We start from the raw sequence: 21,861 nt of genomic DNA, 5'->3' as shown, positions 1-21,861 counted from the left end.
AATATATAGTTAAATATATTTTAGAAACGTATGCAAGACATAATAATTTTCCTATTCCCCATTTTCTCCACAGCCAAGCTACAGCATTTTGGTTACCACTGCGTGCCAAACAGTAGCCCCAGCTGATTCACATGTGAGGAGCAGATGGTCTTTATTTAGCAACCCAGTATTATATGCTTGCTGAGAAATGAGAGGTTCAGAAGGATAGAAACATTTAATACCTATGTGGATCAAATTCTACCAAGTATTTTGGCTGAAAAAGACAATAAGGGGATTCTGAAAAAAATTAAACAGTTCAATTTATTACCATTAAATGAAAGATTATATTCCAGAAATACGAAAGATTTCAGTTTCATATTTTTAAAGGGTACTTTCTTTGTTCAAAACAGCATTAAAAATGACTTAAATATAAAGGATAAAAAAGATAAATTAAGCTGAAATCAAGGTCCATAACCAAAAAAATGACAACTGCAAGAAGTTCTACCATCACTTCCTTGTACATTATTGCCACCAAATTTCAAGACAGCAAATACAGATACAGCTGATGTTTTGTCAACGGAGACATATTTTCGTACGATTTTAACAAGGCTATACATATATTTAATACAAATGCTTGAAAGGTGGTAAAATACAAATTAATCTAATGTTCAAAAATGTTCAATTAAAATCAAGTGGAAAGACAGCAAAGCAGACAGTAAGAGTTATCCACAGTGTTGTAATTAGCCAGGCATTCCATTACTGTGAAGATGGTATGTGAATGTCTTATACCAAGGTATTTCTCAGAAATAACTTTCCACCTGCATGCATTGAAGAAGGCTTGCTATTCAATAATTTCTCCACTGCACAGAGTCACTTTGGCTTTATCAAACAAACACCAGCTTGAGTGATTTAGAAAACACAGAAATCATGCAGTTATTGTTTAGCTGTTCTCCTTAGCATGTATATTTCTCATCTGCTGAGCTGAATTATTTTCCTGCTATAAAGACCTGTTCATTGCTTGTTTTCTTCCATTGGTTCTTATTTACATGAATGGTGTGTAGTCCTTTAAACTGAGCTTATGAAAAAACAGGTACAAAATAGCTCATTTCAAAATTCCATTGTTGTAAGTCACACAGATGTACACATAGAGAGCTAATCTGTTTTTAATCCATACTTAGATAGAATGCATTTGCTTGTAGACCTGCTTTGCCCAAAATTCTCTAATTTATTATTTTTACCATCATTAAGATGGATAAATCTGAGCTTGAAAGATGTCTTAGGACAGATTCTGAAGTTTTGCCACTGATCCTTGGGAACTTGTATCCTCAAGTGATTAGTTATTAATAATGAAACAACAGATTCGAACAGATTGAAAATCATGCTTGCAACAGTAGAGAAATGTCAACGTTAAGGACAGATCCATGCTATAATCAGAAGTACAATGAAATATTGAAATAATGGGCAACCAGCTTGGAAGACATAAAACTGAAATTGTGACTGCATGGACTTTGCATGGACTGTATAAGTTCACGCAAAAAATCCTGAGTACTTAGCTGTGCAGCTAGTCTGTGCTCAGAGTTGTAGTGCTTTTGTTTCTTAGCTGCTGATACCAAAAGCAGCAGGACTAAAATTTGTTTGGATGTGCTTATGTTGCAGTCGTGTTACTGGATAGCAAGAGTGCATTGCATAGATGTTCTCAGATAAAATGAAAAGCAGTAACCCTTCCTTACCCGCACAACAACGAACCTGTGTTATCATCAAATCTACAATTACAACGCAAACCTAGTCAAAGACCTCACTAGCAATCCTAACTCCTTGCTTGGGAATATCCAATATGACACAGATGTTACTTATCTCTTCCCATTCTTGTCATTAGATTTTGCCACCTTTTCAAGTAATTGCCACAAAAAAAAAATACTGACTAAATATCAATTCAAGATATGACAAGAACAAGAAACGAAAGTAAATCTCAGAACAATGATGTTCATCAGAATTTCCAACTGTGGAAAAAATTGAGACGTGTCTGAAGTTATTCTAAGGGCATAAATCAGTTGGTCATACATGTTGCTTTGCCAGAATTCGAAATTAACAAAAGAGATGTAACTTTGTACATTTGACCAATTGCAGCTTTATTCATGAAAACAGCTGAACAGTTTCTAGACAACCTTTAGAAGAAACAATACAGTCTGAGAAAAGAATTGAATGAAGAGAATGTCACCTGACTGCTTTAGACTGAAAGCTCTAGCAGCTAAAGGGAGCAGCTCAGTGTTTAAGCAGCCTTGGCATTAAATGCCATCGAACTCCCCTCTGCCTTCTCATTAGTATGTGTTTATGCTGATATGTAAAAGGCAGTACTGGAATCATACAAGGAATTACAGAGCCAGCTATCTTCTTGATCTGAAATACATAAGTACTTGAAATGTGTTGTTTTGCGTGTTTTCTTATAAAGTGCTAAGTCCAAGACATTTCCTGAGATGATTACATCATGGTTCCTACAGCAGGACAAGTACTATTGGTGATTACTCTCAGGTATCTTGATGTATTTGATATTTACATAAGACCCCAACTCCCTGATGCAAATGATAATGTGAAAATCCCAGGACCCATTTGAAATATAAGTATAAAAGATAAAAGTGAACCCAGCTTGACCTTCAGACTCAGAAAGCAAATATTTTTTGTCTTCAGTCTTGATTTTGAGAATAGCTCTCAATCTTTTCACATCTGAGGTTGGCAAGGCTGGTGGTAAGGTACTATTTGAATTAAGTCCTGTTAACAGACTAGACATATGAAGAAACTTTGACTTCAGTGAACATATAGTTGTGGCAAAACACCTCTGGGGAGCTACGTTCTACCGGATAAACACCAATCGATGCCACCCTGATTTGCTTCTGATCAGTTTTCAGGGTAATGCAAGGACTATGTGTTTCACTTGGTCTTTGAAGAAGAAATAAGTGGACTAGCGTAAGGGAATATTAGTATTTGATTGACTGTATGCTGCTTGATACAAGAGTTAAACTGACGGCATTGCACTTGAGTTTTATAGTTTTAAGTAACTGGCAGAGTGCTCTGAACTCATGTCTGGTCACTTTTTATCTAATCTAAATCAAAATAAAATAACATAACACAGAACGAGGTCTGTGTGACTTTGGGCCAAAAGATCTCCCAGGGAAGAGCACAAGGAACAGTGCTGTGCGCTGAAGCAAGCCGTACACTTTTGAATGCTGCAATAAATAATAATAAACCTATTATTTTTTATTCTTCATTTGGGATTATTGCTCTATATGTGGGCTGTGGTAGTTTCAGACTTAGTTTTTTTTATACCTCTGTCGAGCCTTTTACCTCACACTTTCTTTGCTAATAAAACTGTACCAAAGAAATAGAAATGATCTGCAAATTTTCACTGCCTACGAACCAAAACCTAAACACAAACCTGAGCAATTATTTCATGGCAGACAGCAGCCAATGACTTATCATCATAGGAGGGCCAACAATTCTGAGAACTTAATGACTTGCAAGGTATGAATTCTGTGGCTTTCTGAATGCTTCTGTGTTTGCAGAGTTGCCCGTCTTCTAAGACAAGGGATGTCGTTAAACATTTCTGTCTTCTAGTCAAGCACAGCACCTTAAGACTTTGGAATATAAAGCCTAGGGAAAGCAATCCAGCACAGTTTATCTGATAGGAAGGAGACTGGAGCAGTGGAATTTTCTTTTGGACAAAACCTGAAGGATAAGCATTAACAACAAGCATCCTAGTTTTGCACTTATTAAACTTGGAGATATGAAGGGTCTGAAAAAGAACCAGGAGCATCAGAAGCTTGCTAGGCATGCTTTTTCACAGAGAAAGCATGGTTTAGACACAGATTGACTGCAGGTCTGGATGAGGGAGAAAGAGGAAGAGTATAAGGAAAAAAAAATTCCCATGACTCAGAGGAGAAGAAAAGTGCAGAAATAGGGATCCTGAGTTTCTTAGATGACTCGGATCTGAACTCAAATGATATAAAGTTAGGAGGTAACTGAGGCAGGGAATTTTATGTAGCAAGTTTTTGGTACTTTTTTCCTTAATTTTTTACATTTCTTAATTTCATTTACTATCTTAAGTGAAGCCTGCTTGTTTTTTGGCAGCTGTACAAGGTCTAGAGGTTTCTATGTGTTTTTAGCTACTATTTGTCCCCTGACTAATAGTGTGCAATGCCTTTATAATGAATTAACTGATGATGGTGAACTCTAGGCTGCCTCTGAGATAAGAGGAAGTCATGCTGCTCACAGATAATATTTCAGTCTGTCTGACTACAGATGCAAGAAAACACCACTCCATTTCACATTTGTTCACATTTGAAAATTCACATTATCAGCGCACTCTTTGAGGGCTACCAGTGTAAGAGTTTTAACCAAAAGCTGACATTCTGTAGAAAGAACTGGCATAGCAGGCAACTGCCTTCATGAATTTCCCCCTTAAGGCCATAAGCAAAATCATTTGAAGTTCATTCTGCAGCTATTTTTTTCCCCGTGAAGAATACTGTAGAGAACTCCAAGGACCCGAAGGGAAAAGAAAAATAAGAAGACTGCAGTCAGGCCTACGGGAACATAAAAGCTCTGTGTAAGTGTGTAAATTACTCCTCTTCTTTTGGAGCTGTAGCTCAGCTTCAGTCAGCTACCGCCTTAGTACTCTGTGTACTTTTGCTCAGCTGGTTGCTGTGGTAGACACTGGTTATCTGAGCTGCTAGGAATGAAGTCCTTTTTGTTCACAGTTTGGCATGTTAAGATGTACGCCTCCACAGGCAGGTCCTAAGGCATCCCAAGATTCCTATTTCCACACTCACCAAGACATTTTTTTCTCCTACAACTTCTTACAAATCACTCCAGCATGATCACAGCTGGAAACAGAAAACCCTGCCCAAATAACCATCTTCGCAGTAGAGTACAGTCTAAGCAATTTACTTCAGAGGTCTGATCTCTGAACACAGAACTTCCTCATCTCATGTAAGGGAGCCCCATGAGGCAGTTCTGAGCTTATGTTAGCAAGTTTCAGTAGCAGAAAGTTGTGCTACCGAATGATGTTGCAGTGAGGACACTGAGGGCTTCTGCCCACTAGACAGAGACAGCACAGGAAATGACAGCCAAGCCTTCCCATATTGCCCAGGCAAGTTTACTCAGCTGTGACAGGAAAGCTGCTTCCATCAGTATTAAGCTCAAATCTTTCTCATGATTTGGCACTGACAATATATGTGCTAGATTACATGTTCCTGGGTAAAAAGAGAATGTTTTCACAAGAGACACAAATAAACTATCAGATAATTTCTACGCCTTGGACTGAATTCAGGTTTTTGAACATTTACTTAGACATATCCTTTAAGTGTTCACTTCCACTGAAGTTAATGGCACTTAAATACATGCTAACATGTTTTATTGAACTGAGGCCCCACATATGAGCCACTCAGCCTCGCGGCAGGCCAGCTTTACCTAAAGCATCACATTTATTCCCTGTTGCTCATCTACAGGGGCACCCCCTTCCACTCTCATTCCCCTCAACAAAATAATCATTTACAATTGGTGGATTTGGAAATTACACACATCACATGCAAAAACCTACACCAACTGCACATCATGTTTGCTAAGTCAAACGCTCAGAAATTTGGAAATGTGAGAATGATTGTTGCCTGTTCGGTCTTCACTGTCATTCCTGTGTGCCTGATGACAGGACCACTTGCTATGTGATCGACACTTTCTTCCAAAGAACCTTGGCATCACTGAGCGCACAGGATGGATGGTGCTCACAGCTGTTCAATGGCTTGTTTTAGCCTCACGATTCAATTTATGATCACTCATACCCCACTCCGAAAAGAGATTTCTGTATTTCCTCATTGGCCGATGATGCTCATCACCATAATACTTGAATACTGCACAGATGATCAGTGACTTTTTTCGAAGCAAAGGGGAAAGATGGTACTATTAGTCCCTCTTTACAGGTAAGACACATAAGTTTGGAATCATTCACTAAAGAAAATATCAATTGCACAATTGCACCAAATGCACAATTTAAATGGTTATGATGCAATTTTTTAACAAGTAAGCACCCTTTCTGCATTTTATTTGTTCAGAAGACAGGTCTCATCGCCTGAATAAGCAACTGTATTTGCTTAACAGTTCTGTAAATTACATCTTGCGTCTGCATGCTGGGAACCCAGAAAGGGGAAAAATTACAGTTAACAGTCCCTGGTTAACAGCTTTGTTTTAAGATCATCATATAATGAACTGACTAGTAGAGACAGAAACAATTTTCCAGGTCAGATTCAACTTCAAAATGTACAGAACTGTCCCTTTTCTTTCTACGCTCCCCCACCTTGTTCATGACACACCTTCCAGTCTCTTTAATTAACTAAAGCAGGAGTCCAAGAGCCATTCACTGCATTGCTGCATTTGCTCTGCACATAGAATGAGGCAGGGGTTGTGCCTCAGACACTGTGAACAATTTTATCGTCAATGATGGCATCACATTGCATAGCTGCAGACAGCAGATTATGCGCTGGCTGAGTGAACCTAATTTTGATACATTTTACAGGGGTAGTAGAAATGGTAAGCAGTGACAGACTGTGGGTCGGGAAAAAGCATGCAGCAATACAATGCAGGAAGAAGAAGGGAGAGGAACTAAACATAACGTTCATCTGCCTTGAAAACAGATGTGGCTCTTTCAACAGTTTGGTTTTTCAAATGAAATATTAAGAATGTCAGCCAATTACTAAATTTAAAACAAGATCTCACTAAGTCTTAACATTCCTTGCTCATATCCTTGTCTAGAGTACAATACTTTTTTCTCTTTCTTCTGTCTTCTTTCTCTTCCTCTGCCTGCTTTGCATTTTCTCGGCAAAAAGTATGCCTCTCCAAGAAAAGGACTAAAAATAACATTTCCCCCCTTTCCACTGGCAGTGGAAATGTAAGAAAATAATGCCTTATCAGAGTAAGCCCTGAGTGAAAATAAGATTTTATCAAGGACTTGGCTTGACAAAGATAACGTTATCAAGAGGGGAACTTGGCAAAGATAACATGTTATCAATATCAGGAGTAAAGCCTGGGGAAAACAGTGTTTTAATACCTATTAGATTTTAAATAAGCCATCTGTGCTCTTGATGAATTGTTATTTTCTCCAAGTACCATTCCTGCAAAGATGTTGATTTTTTGGCAAACTGTTTCTGGGAACATTTTGGGAAGGAGGGAAGAAAGAGGAGAAAAGGAAGCTCTTTCTCCTCAAAGCTGGAAGGATATCCTTTCTCTTTTCAAAAGCTTTTCATACGGATGAAGAATGCCAACACGGGAGCACGAAGACTCAAGTGTTTATACACCAATCGGGTATAGCACGGAAAACTCCTACAACAAGGCTCTACAAGTACATTGCAGAGCATTCCATAAAGAGAGAGGAGGGCCAATAGCCCTTATGTCCTTGACCACAGTAGCCAGCTCAGCACTGCTGCCTGTTTACGGCAGGAGCACTCACCTACAGAGCCAATGACCAGCCATCAGTTAGCAATGACTTTTGGTCATAATTGAGCACATCACAATTAGCTGTGGTCAGTTGGCGGCCCAAATAAATGACTCCTTTTGGATCAGCTGGAGACATTAGCACCCTCAGCTAACCAGTACCACCACTCAGCTAGAGGTCACCATTCCACGGCTTAGCTGACATAGGATTATGCAACACTGCTTATACCGCTGTGCAAAGCATCCAGCTCAGTTTAAATGTCTAGTGGGTCTGTGGGTGCCTGTGCCCTGAGGCTGAAACCTCCTACATTGACAAATCTTGAGTCACATTTGGAACGAATTTAAATAAATTGTGGCACCTCCTTGAAAATGAGAAATCCAAGTTCGTTGTAGGATGGACTACTAGCTGCCTTAAATGGCAGAATGTGGGTGAATGCCATTGGTTATTCATGGGAATGGGCAAGCAGGGGACAACTGGAAAGCTGTGGAGGGACTGTAGGAGTGTGATGTGAATAATAAGGCACACTTAGGAAAAAACATATGAATGATATCTGCAGGGTAAGTATTTGTAGCCAGCTGAATTTCCCTGAGGTACAGTAGGAGTGGGAGGGGAGACAATAGCATCTGTTAATTTGAAGATTTCCTATGGAGTAGCTGCATCTCTTTTTTATTAACCATTTTGATATCTTATGCCCAGAGAATTCTCTGTGTTCACATGTGATCTTCATATTAATGTAACTTTCTGAGGCCCTGATTTAGCAGAATACATAGTCAACAGCAAGCATCCATTACGGCTCTCTAAGGTAAAATGCATCCCCACAGCTGTATGCAGTGCTGTGACTACCATTCATAGTAGTGGGGTGTAAAAGAATAAAACCCTTATATGTTGGCTCCTGCTCAGTAAAACACTGTGGAAGAGGTAGAAAAGGAAAAAAATCTAAAATACAGCATTTTATAGTGGTTAAGAGTGTGATAAGCATAAGAAATAATATCTATAAGCTTATAAAAGATTAAAGGAATATCTGTAGGTTTCTACAATCGCTACAGTAACCACAAGCAAGAGACAAGTATGCTCAATCAAAGCCTAGTAGTAGTTAATTCTGATTCTCTTGCTGATGATTTGCCTCAGCTGCTCATCAATAGAGACTCCAGCTGATAATTATTAAGTTAAACTTCTGAGCAGTATTTGCATATGTAAAGCATACTTTCCCAGCCAAAGTAACAATGGATGCTATAATGCATTTCCTGATTGTACAGCACTTGGATTTGGGGAACCTGGGCGAGAGAGTCTGCTTTGCATATCCTTCCGTATCCTCATCAGGTCGACCATTCAGAAGAAATGCACTTACGCATACTGACACCTACAAGCTGGAGCAAAAAACAGTGTTAACTCTGCACGACAGTTAAAAATGCAACCATTCATTTCAACTAGAATATCTCTAATAAGAATACTGCTGTCTTTCTCAGAAATCCCTCAGTGCTTATAAATTCAAGATTCCATTTTACAGAAAATCTCCAATCTCAAAAATGTTCACTGTCACAGTTGGTGTTTGACTTTGCTTTCTTAGCAGCATCATGTAAGTTAGTAAGCAATTAGGAATTAGTAATCATTAGTAAGCAACCAGGAATTCTAAAAATTTTTATTCAAAATTAAGAAAATTTGCTCAATTTCATTGTTTCATTTGGGGGATTCTCTTCATCCCCTCCTCCCATTCTTTAAGGTGGAAGGGGGCAGGTAGCATTCTATAAGACAGAGTTTTGCATACTCCTGGAAATATTCACTTGAGTTTCCTTACATCCTGAAAAATGTGCAACAGCTGCTCTGTGTCAAGATATTCAGAAACTCCAGCAGATGGATTCAGTCCATTACTTCCTAGTCAGTGACCTTCAGGTGTGGCTGCCTCTCCCATGGAATACTGACTATCATTACGTGGTTCTCTATTTAGCTTTCTCTCCTCTCACTTTCTCTGGATCAGAACATCATTTCCTGAATGTGATTCCTGGCCATCAGCCACAGGCATGCTCATGTTGTAAACTGTATCAAAAATCCAGATAAACACACAATTTATAAGTTACACTTATGTGTGCAATTCTCCATGTATTCTTAGTTACATGATAGCACTTTCACACATATATAATAATAAATTATACAATAATATAAATATCCAATTTGGAAATTTTGCTTTAGGGATAAGGAAATACGGCAAAGAATTGGGAAGACCTTTATGTAATCCATAACATGACTACCAGCCCTCATATAGCAACTGTATCACATTGGTTTAAGAGTCTACCATAGGCCTACTATTAATAGACTTGAATGTTTTGTATCATACAGCACAAGGATGATCAAGTAACATACACCTTAATTTGGCTTTGGTTAATCATGGGAGGTAGGTTGAAAAATGGAGGTGCCAGTGGTCAGCTTCTCTGAAATCCAGGGTTTAGGCTCTTAAATGGTAGTTTCAAACTTAGCTATAGCAGAATTTAAGTGTATAGGTAGAAGTCACCTGGTCGCACTGTTTTACAAAATCTTAAAAGCTGATTTTCATCGCAGCTGTACAGAAATGCTATACTATTAGCTCAGGCTGGGTGGTGCCACAGAAACCTGCTACGCAGTTTGTTCTATCCTTTAATCTCCCTTAACACAGAGATGCACTCAGGGAACCTTGTATTTGTATTTTGATCGAGACTGTTGGAAGAGATTTTCTGAATCCCGATTGACCATTAAGGATTGTTCAAGGATTAAATAAATAAATAAACAAATAAAGATGAACAAATTATGCACCTTGCATTTCTTCCTTAGTAGGAACTAGAACTGCAAGAAACTTCATCTCTGATACTGGTCTGGCCAACAACAGATATGAACACATGGATATAAAGGCAAATAGTAAAAAATAGATTTTCAAAGCAGTACGATTCCTCTTCTTTCTAAATGTGTGGGAAGATGACACATGCAACCAGAAATATTGCAAGCTTATATTTCTATTTTAATATGCAACTGTGTTATTTCACTGGTGACACAGCAGTCCATAAGTTATTAATATCTTTCTGTATGGAGAGTCTTATGCTTTCCCCATGTATTCCCAGCACTTTTCATTTGCTGCACCTGTCATTTAAGCCACTTCAGTCCTGAAGAACAGTAAGGGGAAAATGCAAATAACTGCATGTTCAGAACACATGAAGGCTGATCTGTGTTATGACATTTATCTTCACTTATGACAAGGTACAAAATAACTCATGAGTTCCTTTCCCCTCCTCCTCATGAGGAAAAATGTCATAACAGATCATCACGCGCTATATACAGCAAAATTTCTAACACACCTTGCAGAGAAAAAAAGCCTCATGTCACCGCAGTGGGAGACAGTAGGCTATATGTCACAGCTATGACATCAGAAGTGAAATGTACAGCATTTAAAAATAGTAGATATAAAAAAGTCATAATACTAAAAACCCCTAGAACAGCAGTTCATAAATCCACGAAAGGAAATTCGGTTACTTTTAGAAGTTGTAAGTGCATTAAACAGCAACGAGTTTTCCACAAAATTCATTAGAATCTTAAAATAGGCTATCATGTTTTCTAGCTTTTCCTGCACATTCTGAATAGAAAGCCACAGCTGGCCAACATATTTTATTTGATAAAATAATACTTTTCTTCTTAAAATCTTAAAATCCCATGATATATGTGAAAGGGTGTGATGAAATTAAAAAAAAAAAAAAACCTAGAAAATATACTCCTAATTCTGATGGGAAAGGCAGTATCTTCATCACATGAAAATCAACAGAGGTTTCAGCATTAGCTTTAGTATGGCCAGCTATCGACCCCAGGATTACGATCTCCTCTACAGTGATCAGACTCCGCTGACATGTAGCATGGAACATCTTTTAACAATTTTTACCTTAAAAACAAAATTGGTTTCATATATTAGATATATTCCTTCTACAAGGATAGAATAAGTATGTACAGAACTGATTTTTTATCAGATATGTCATATCAGGTAGATACAGATTTCATTTCAATCAGTGATCGAGGTTTCCCATAAAACATGAGGAAATTACACTTCCTCATGATATTTTTGTTTTGTTACAGAACTGAAGACAGCATATCAGGAACATAATCCTATTTCAAGTGAGTCAAAGGCAAAACTCAGTGACTTCAATGAAAACAAGCATAGGTCTAATATTTCAGGAAATTTTGCATGCATACAGCATGTTGTTGTTAGTCATTTTTATGTTGTAGCATAAATGTATACAGCACCGTGCTGTGGTAGGTCAGAATGTGGGCCAGATCCCCAGTGCCCCATCACAGCAGAGTTTCCTGTGCAGCAGGCAAATGAAAATTTTCTTTTCTGACCAGATACAAGTTTATTAAGGTTAAATATCACCAACATATTGCAAGATTTAGATGTTCTGCCTACTAAGATTTTGTCTTGTAATAGATGAAGCATATCTTAGAGACTAATTCAAATTTCTGCTTCAATGCACAAAATCATCTTAATATATGTTTAGGATCCTAAATAAGGATCCTAAAGAATATGCCCATTCTTGTTTAGGACAATACTGAGGTTACGTTCCACTGGCATGCTTACTCACTACTCTAAAATAAAGTTGCCTTACTGAATCGGGCAGCAGTGCTCAATATTGACAGGATCTGCACGTAATTAAATAAATACTCCCTATCCTTTCTTTTTGTGGAGTAGATCTCTCCTCCTTTTCTAAGTTTTCATTCTCTCCAGGCATTTCTCTCAAGAGCAGAATATACTATAGGAGATCTCTTTAATAAGGACAAATGCAATACTACACTGTGTCATTTTTAATGATGCTTTTGTAAGGTAGTCTGTTATTACGGCTAATAGCCACAGGCTTTGTACAGTGATACATACTGTGAACTAATTGTTTGATGTCTACGGTAAGTTTTTTTTTTTTTTTGGTTGGCGTAAAGGGAATGTGAAGGTGGAGGTGTTTACAGAAACTCTTATATTATGTTTATGAGTAACAGGAGTGTGTGTAGTGATTGATCACAGTCTTGCAAATTCCTTTTATTTTTGTTGATGGACTTTCATTAAAACATCTATTTTTTTCCTGTGTCAGTATAATTATAGATTTATTCCTTTAAATCACTTGCAGTATCTTTTGTTATTTGAAAGTCTATGCAGAATAGATGGACACTTAATAAAAAATGTTTCACATTAAAAAAACAAATCAACCCCCTCACCCTACTCACTCGATATATAAAGAACAACCAAACAGGCAAAAAAGTAATAAGTCAGATATATTAAAAAAAATGCATCCATAAAAGTCCTTTAAAGGTTATGCTAAATAACATCCTCCCCTCCTCTAAAAGATCTCGCTTCCTTTCTCATCTACTCCCATCTTGTTCTAGAAAAAGGAGAGGATCCTGATCATTATTTTTAAGCACATATTCCATGTTAATTCACACAAATTTGAGACAGGAATCAACTGTTAAGAACAGGCATATGAGAAGGCTGAGGAGCAAATGCTAAGAGGACGTTTGTTTTTTTCAACCTTCTCTCCCGTCTGAGAACAGGCTGATAAAACACATGCCTTTATGTTACATGAGACAACATGGCCTTCTGCCTTCTAAATTACGACCATTCTCCCAGGAAACATTGAAGCAGACAATGGAATAAAACTACTTTATAACAGTATTATTACCGGGTTTGCTTTCTAATGTATGCCTTCTTCTGGTTTTAACTATCACTGAAATAATACAGAAATTGAGTTACAACAGCTCTGACTTCATGTGCTCCTCTTAAGAAAAGCCTCCTTTCAATCAGTATATAATATACGTTTTGTCCCTTATGGTAGAACTCTACTTAGCAGGACATTTGAATGTGATTTCCTACATTTTAAGAGATAGCCTTCCTTCTTTTAGGAGACCATAACTTTACCACGCAAGCATTCGAAATGCATACTGACTAGCACAGTTTTACAGAAACTATTTTTTATTATTTGGGGAGTACAAATATCGCTTGTAGATTCTGTCAGAAAATGCTTTTTTTTCTTTACCTCAATAATCTGACTGAATCCAATCAAAAGGGAAAGCAAAATTCCAGACTTGCCTGAAGACCTATATACTATTATGTGACAGCCATTAAATCTTTTTCCAGCTTGGAACATTTAGAGAAGCACACAACGTATAAGAGTGAGCAAAGGATTTGCTGCCTATGTTTAGTATTTCCAGTTCTTAAAATTATATTTAAAGTCTTGCAACATTTTATATTTATGGGAAAGTCCAATCTTGGAGCTACATGAGAATATCAGTGCTTTTTGCTTGTTTGTTTTCTCTGCAGTAAGATCTCACTTTCATCGCTGCAGGAGAAAGCTGAACAAAACATGACTTGTCAAGGTGCAAACACCAGGAGACAAAGCTCTTAAAAAGCTTGCAGTTATAGGTATTGCAATTTTTTAACCCTGTAAAACTGGCAATGCCTTTTTAACTAAAACTGTTCAAGTGACTTGTCTTTTGCTATGATGAGTGTATTCTGCAATGGGTACATGAGCTAGGGTGGGTAAATTGAAGGGCTACCACCTGTGCCTGCTTGTGACAGATACCGTACAGCCATCAACTCAGCCTGAAGGGCACTTACAGAGTTAAATAAAATCATAACTGTTGTTGGGCATTTTAAAGAGCACTACACATCCTGTGGTAATCTTCAGCAGAATTTTTAAACTTTCAAGAAAAAATTATTAGGCCAGATAAATAAATATACAAACACATATTTATCATCAGTCATTTGAATTACTGCTTTTTAGTTTATTTTTTCAGAATTATACTTGAGAGGTCTATGCAGGCAAAATACTGTGCTGAAAACCTCATCATCGTCTTCACTGATGTCTCCCCAGTATGCATAACTGTTTTTTTCATTCTCCATTCTGGACACTCAAAATGTGTCCAGATTCCAGGAAAAAATGTTCATACAAAAATGAAGTGAGATCAATTTCATTTTATCACACTATAGCTCTTAGAGAGCAGAAGTTTAACTTTGCCAAAGGTAAAAACCTCCAAATCTGTTAGTTATCAGTCTGTTAGCGTATTTAACAGCTGTCCCTTTTTGCTTTTTGATTTTCTTTTCTTTTTATGCTTCTCTTGTTCAAGCATTTTGGATCTGGTTCTCAATCAGGTCCTGATGATCCCTAATGCCTTAATTTCAGAACCTACCATTCCCCAATTCTTTTCCTCATTTTGAAATTTCTGCAAATTCTATATTCATCCTCTGTGTGGCTGTGCAAACTGTAATCCCTCATAATAGGCTGATGCTGATCCTGCTCTACGGATTAGCCAGTGTAAAACGCTTATGTAATGAATTTTCATCAACTCCTGCCTTCCAGGTATATCTAATCTAACCAACTGGCTTTCATCAGCTGCGCACAAGAGATGTGAAAATAAGCCTGATTTCAAACCTCAATCACATAGTTACAACCACGTTACTATTTATTTTACTTGAAAGAACAAATGTGTGAAAAGAATTCTAAGGTACGCTCTTTGGTTGTATATCATGGGCATTGGTATGGCGCGTGTTTCTTTGAAAGTTATGAAATGACAATATTCACATACCCTTTTGTTGGTTATTTCTGTTAAAAAGGGCTGAACTTGAAGGGTAATTCTGTTGCCTCCTTCTTATGAAATCTATATTCCCATGCCAGATGGTGTCTAAGTTATTACCCTAAACTCAATTAGGAATGAATGAAAGTAATTAAGCAGGGGATGAGGTGACAAAACTATTCAAGACATATAGAATTCTCACCTGTATTAGATACTTTAACTTAGATGGAAATTCTTTTATAAATGAGCCCCAAACATAACAACTTGAACCTTTAGTGTCATATTCAGACATTGGGCATAATGCCCAGTGCAACAGTTGCCTATGAAGGTGGGAGTCATTTATTGTACTCTAGCAAGACTATTACCAGCAATCACAAAACGCACTCTAAGACAGTTACTATTTAAATATTCCTGTATTTGTTGTGGGATGGTTCTTAAGGCTGCTGTGTAACCCCAAAGAATGCTTGTTTCCCTGCTTAATCTCAGCTGTTTTATAGCCACCATGGCAGAAAAACAATTACAATAAATACTTTTTTACAATGAAACCTGTAAGCTAGAGACCACAGAGGTGCTGTCAACACTCAGTTTATTCTATATTTCTTTTTTTCTTCCTCTATTTGCTTCTTTTCTGGTGAAGTAATTGTAAACAAGTGGTACTGACCTGTGAGTATGACAAAGAGATGAAGTTACCGGTTTTAAATGCAGTGGGGAAGCAACTAAAATTATTTTTTTAATCTACTAATGACAGCCTACTTCAAGGAGAAAGATGTAAGAAAACCTAGTGAAAACAAATTCTTTTTATTTACCAAGACTCTGTTCTACATAGCTTCTATTGGCAAGAACTACGCATTTATAGATAAAACTAATTAGGATAATTTATTGGTGTTCCGCCAGCTGCTCATGCATTTTCTCTCTTACAGGGATATTTATTCCCAACTTCTTAGTTATGCATTGGTGAATCAGGATGGTAAGGAAAATACGGTTATATTCTGGAAGGCTCAGAATCTGTGCTGCATCATTGAAAGTAAAGAAACATTTTGGAGTACTGGGATGTAGCTTACACTACTGCTACAGGCAAATTCCCTGGCTAGAAAAGGAACAAATTAAGTCCTAAGAACGTGTGCATCTCTTGTTCCCTCCAGCGAGGACAGAAGTGTTGGGAGGGAAAGGGGCTTTAGGAATATACGCTGATATTATACCATGCCATAAAATTACTATGTGGAAAGAATATGTAAGCATCTCAAGCTCAAGCACTGAAAAGTTAAGAAGTATCAGCAGTACCTCTGCCTTTGTCTGCTTCATGTGTGTCTCTATAGGACAAAACAAAACAAAACCACTCTTTCATGGACCAGCAGCTGAGACGCAAATGATAACAGTGGTTCCAGTTTGCAGAGTGGATGGCCTGTCAGACTGTAGTACCATGATTCACTTGCTTAAGGGACTCTCACCCTTTTTTCCCACAATCATAAGGAATGGACTGTTTCTGATGCAGATCACTTTAATCTAGTTTGCAGCACAGTCCCACAAACGCAACAAGCTTAAGCGGGAAAGGAACAGTGGGAATGAGTAGTTGCTTAGGAGGAAGAGTAGGAGCATCAGCAAGGAGCATGAACTTTGTAAACCAGCTTTGCCAGGGTTGTAGGAAAAGCCATCTTCAGTTACATCCTTTCAGCAACAGTGGTACGCACCTTTTGCTAAGCAGAGCTGCTCTGGAGTGCACTTCAGGAGGCTTTACCGAGACCAAAAGCAGACACATTCAAAACACAACACTCAAATTTCTGCAGTTCAAGAAAGAGAAGGAAGGATTAGAGTATGGCTACCAGCAACCAGAGCAATCCGAAGCAATCCAGAAAATATGATCCATGGGGAGAGGTTAAGCTAATTTATGCCAGTTGGAACCAACAATCATTGGTGACAGCAGCAGGCTTTGAATTGTATTCTGAAGTGTGTGTTTTTCCAGAAGTTACTGAAGAATTTTTAGGACAGATCAAAGAGAAGCTACTGAGATGAGTTGGTGAGACAAGTTAAGAGCCAAAAAACACTCCCATGGATCCTATCGGACAGATTTCAACAGCAAAAAGATGGTGGCAAGCGTGGCAGAATTCTTCTTGCCCACGTAATGTAATTTCCCACCCTTTGTTACTCATATCGAGGACTGTTATCTCACCTGGAAATGAAAAGATAATCTGCTCAGGAGACTAAAACTTAGAAGTGTAAGACCTTTGAAAGTTGATATAGTCAGTGATCCAAATTAAGGTGGATCATAAATAAACTGTGAAAAATGGGCTAATGGAGACTTCCATACTTCTGGGAAATTGACCTGCTAGGGTCACATACGGGATATTAGGGTACACATGAGATGATTGACCTATTAGGCTGTATGTACATTAAAGGCCTTTAAAAAACAAAATCCCTCCTGAACCTCTTGTCAGTTCAAGCTGGAACTTTATTGAAAATATAGCAACGATCCATGATATTTTTATGACCATTACTAGTCAGGATAGGGGAGGCAATGACACTTTCAAGTGGTGTATGCACACTTTCACCATACGTCTCATGAGTAGCATGAAGGACAGACTGCGACTTGCTCCCTTTTTGACCACTCCCACCATATAATTAAAGCTACCGATATATCGGATCACGACAAGCATATCTCGCTGATTGAATTTCAACGCATGGAGAGTTTTGAACCTAGCGTAGGGTACAATGACAGGCTTATATATGTGCTGAGGAAAAATAGCTTATACCATTAAGGCAATGGAGTAAGCAGAGACCAGTGAAGCACTGCTCTGAGAAACATGAAAATCAGTAACTTCGGGTCACATTTCATATATTCCTCAATAAAAAGAAAATAGCAAGAGAGAGAAAGAGGCACATAGCCTGGAATAGAGAGCACGTGAACCAGAAAGAAAGCACAACGAAACCCCAACAATGGAGCTGTTAAGGTAAAAATGTCAAAAATATCTAATCAAGTTTAAGGCAAACATAGCAGATACTGACCTTAATTTAAGTTTTACCAAAAAAAAAAAAAAAAAGTATCTGGTAGACTTTTGGTTAATTTGGTGAAGAAAAAGAGTTCACATACACTTAAGATAGAAACTACTAAATTTTAGGAGAAATTAAAGAGTGCATATATTATTCTTACCAACGTCACTTGTCCCAATTTCAGAGGACAATGAACTCTTACAGAACTTGACAATTAGGTGTATGCGCATTTTTGTAATATCTGACTTACTCAAGAGGCATGAGATATAAATCTAGAACAACGGATGGTGACAGAACGAATGTTATATACCTATAGAAGAACAATTCTTCACAAGTAGTGACATATCCACATATTTTCATTCCATTTCTTGGAAAGAAAAAGAAAACTACTACATTTGGCAAAAGAAGCAATGGAGAATCGTTTCAACTCTAATTCAGATGAGGGTGAATCCTACCACTCACTTAGCAGTCCAAAATTATTAACACAGCTGGCTGAATACTCTTTTCGAAAACAGCTTGCTGTGAAGAATTGCTCTACCAAGACCGATTTTGTATCCCAATTTCAAGCCTTACGTTTCCCCCAGCTGTCAAGAACATTCTGGTAATTGAAGAATTCTTACTTTCTGTTTTTCCTTCCCTCTTATCCCCATTTCCACTGTAAACTGGGGGAATGAGGAATAGTGGCATAGAAAAGCACCAATAATTATTGTTTTCATTTAGGTGAGAAAAAAAGAGACTATTTAATTTAAAGAACCACCTATGTTGATAGTTGACAATGAAATTCCTTTCTCTCGATTTCTTTCCTTTCTTCCTACCCATTTTGACTGAAATAAGATCTTCAAGGGCACTTAGCTGATTTAGAAGCACATTCTATTAAAATAAATAGGCTTTGAGGAGCCTAAGAAGTGAACATTAAGTTTGAGAGGGCCAGACTTTCAAAGAAAATGAGATGTCTACAATGCAGGTGGGTGCACCTTCAGGCATCTACCCTTACTGCAATTGCTTAAATGACTTTAAAAAGAAGGTCTTAACTGACTAACTTTGCTCATGAAAATGGGACTTAATATTCCTTTGAAAATGCTATTCCAAGACCAATCATTAATCTGTTCTGACAGCCAGGTACCAGCCAACGCACTGCATGCGGACAAGCCTCAGGAAATGCAAGGAAAGTTTAAAGGAGGAGATGAAACCCACAAACCTGGAACATGCTCTGTATGTCAATGGCTGCTATCAATGCGTTTGACCGTGTCCAGTAGTAATTTTTATGTAAAGTACTGCAAAAATTTGGCTTTGAAGACTTTGTTGACTCCTGCTGTACATTTATCATATTGATAATGAAAAGGCTGCCAATATTAAAGTTTCAACTCTCCTGCTTTTAATAAATGAGAGAGGGTACAGCCTTGTCGTACATGCTGATAATTGGCTTTGGTCAGCTAACAGAACAAGGTATCTCAGTCGGCACTTAAATATGAATTTTGATAAATGTAGCCTAATTTCAGACTATTTGTTTCTTCTTAGTGACTCTGAGGCTGTCCATGCCTGGATATTTTGGGAATCTGAACTGACCTTGCTGTGCTTCTGGTTCAAACCTTCCAGGCAGCAGTTAAGCAACATCTGGGACAAGTATCCCAAGCGGCCTCACAAAATTGTATACATGCCTCACAAAATTGTATATATCAAACAGCCACATGTGGGATGTGGAATAGTAACTAAAAGAAAAGCAGCTCATTAACCACTTCTTAGAAAAGATCATGTTAATTGCAATGAAAACATTCCCCATTTGCTTCACCAGTTCCAAGTAAAATGGGAGGCCTTAAGAGTACCTTTTTCCCAGCAGAGACCAGGAACGAAGAAAGTAAGCAAGCTTGTAAGGATTTTGTATGACTGTATTAAAAGTCCTCTTACTTTGGTAAGCAACTAACAACCAAATCTTTGTTCAGGGGATTTTTCAGGCTTTTTAGGCAGTACACCTCAGCTTCACCGGAGACTTCTTGAGCCATGAAAAAGGATATGAAAATATTTAATCCCTGACTGAACTGCTATCCTTGTGGAAGCGCTGTGAGTACATACAATTACACCAGAAAAAAACCTCATGTTTACCAGCAGTACAATTCATTGTTGGACAGTGGGTTTACTGCATTAATCCAGAGCTGTTTTACTGGTTCAGTTGCCTCCCTACTAAAAATGCTTTACCTGTGTAACATACTAGCGGTCCTATCCTGGTGCAGTGCTCTTAGACAAGACATTGCTGCTTAGGCCACTGCAATATTGTCAGATTCTTCTATCACTTTCCTTCTTCTACAACTATATAAATAACATCATTGTGAATTAGCAGTAATTACCAGTATGCATACATAATATTTGGAAATTGGAGTGGGATTTTCAGAATGACATTCTTGAGTCATTATTGAGAATAAGCAGGTTGTGCTCGTCTTCCTAATCAGACACTTTTGAAACATGCTCTTTCTTATTAAATCATGTAGGTCTATTTCCCTAGCTCCTAAGGCACTTAGGTGATTTAGGAAACCTTTGGAAATCTTATTCCTAGTCAAAATGTATTGTCTCCAGAACTCTCAAAATGGGATGGTCAAAATTAGGCTTTTAAATAGTTAGATACTGAAATGAATTAAAAAGATATTCAGAATTGTTTAGGATCCGACAGTTCCCACTGCTTAGGGGATGTAAATATGAAGGTGAGAAATCTACCTGAAACAGGACAAGAAAAGTTGAATTAAAATCTGGATACATTTGATGGTTTCCTTTTATAACTATAATTTAAGACTCAAAATAAGCATACTCAGAAGTTATTCTGAGTATTAGTACTTACTACTATTAGTAACTGTTAGTTGATATGCTGTAATTTTTGCTGCAAATGCTTTTGTGTCTCTGTGTTTGACAAAGGAAGTACAGAGTTTATAAAGGGACGCATATTACAATGCTTAATGCTTTTGCAATATCTGTGCTTTTGCAATATCTGTGTTAGACAAATTTCTTTGCCACGCATAAAGAAAACTTTCTGTATTTATTTTAAAGAATGTGCACAAAAGGGAGCTTTCTCCATCTTACTGATTTCAGAGATTTCTAAATGTTTCATGTTAAATTTAGCTTTAGTATTAATAGCATTTAGTCCAAGGACTTAAAAGAATTATTCGGTTTCTAAAATCGTGGATTTTCTTTTTAATTCAGATTATAAATGTTGGGGAAAAAAAATGAGTCTTTAAGATTTACTTTTTCAAGCTTAGGTTTAGAAGTATGAAGATTGAATTTTTTACTTTAGTTAATAATGAGATCAGCCAGCAATCATATTAATCAAAGAATAGTTTAAAAAAAGGGGTGTGTGTGAAAATATTACAAAAAAATTGGGATATATACTGATAGTCTACCTGGTTTCAGGCAGTTGCACTAACGGTAGGAAGAAAGACTGTTCTCCCCAGAGAAATACTCTGCTTTTTTCTGGTATTTCTTATTATGACTTAAATGAACTTATTTCATAAACAAAAGTATGAACTATATAGAGATGCAAGATTCTATTGAGGCTGAGGTTAGCATCAAAATAGTATAAATTGTCCTCTTTGTTGTTGTTCGTGTATTCCTTTTTCTCAAGAAGTTCCTCAAAGACAAGAGGTTTATGCAGTATTTTTGATTACTGTATAGAACAAAAGCTGGAAGAGGGACTACTTTAAGCACATGCTGTTACGTAGCAAAAAGTTATATTAAAAAAGTTAAAGATGGCATATACTTTTACTCATATATTACATTGTAATAATGCCTTGATGATGGGGCCAGCTTCCACAATACAGATTTGGATGGGTAATCAGAGAAGAAATTACATCAAGATGTGCCGGCCCAAAATTTCCTGT

The 21,861-nt window shown here is 37.5% G+C and overlaps 1 protein-coding gene across 5 annotated transcripts in view; it reads right to left on the bottom strand.

The window, feature by feature from the left end:
• LARGE1 (LARGE xylosyl- and glucuronyltransferase 1) overlaps positions 1-21,861 on the bottom strand; it is a 293,776-nt gene that overhangs the window by 153,205 nt on the left and 118,710 nt on the right. The gene's annotated exons all lie outside the window — the stretch shown is intronic.

The sequence above is a fragment of the Struthio camelus genome, chromosome 1 (assembly GCF_040807025.1).
Source record: "Struthio camelus isolate bStrCam1 chromosome 1, bStrCam1.hap1, whole genome shotgun sequence".
NCBI classification, from domain to species: Eukaryota; Metazoa; Chordata; class Aves; order Struthioniformes; family Struthionidae; genus Struthio; species Struthio camelus.
Note: the sequence above shows the minus strand (reverse complement) of the source record. Positions and strands in the feature narration are given on the sequence as shown.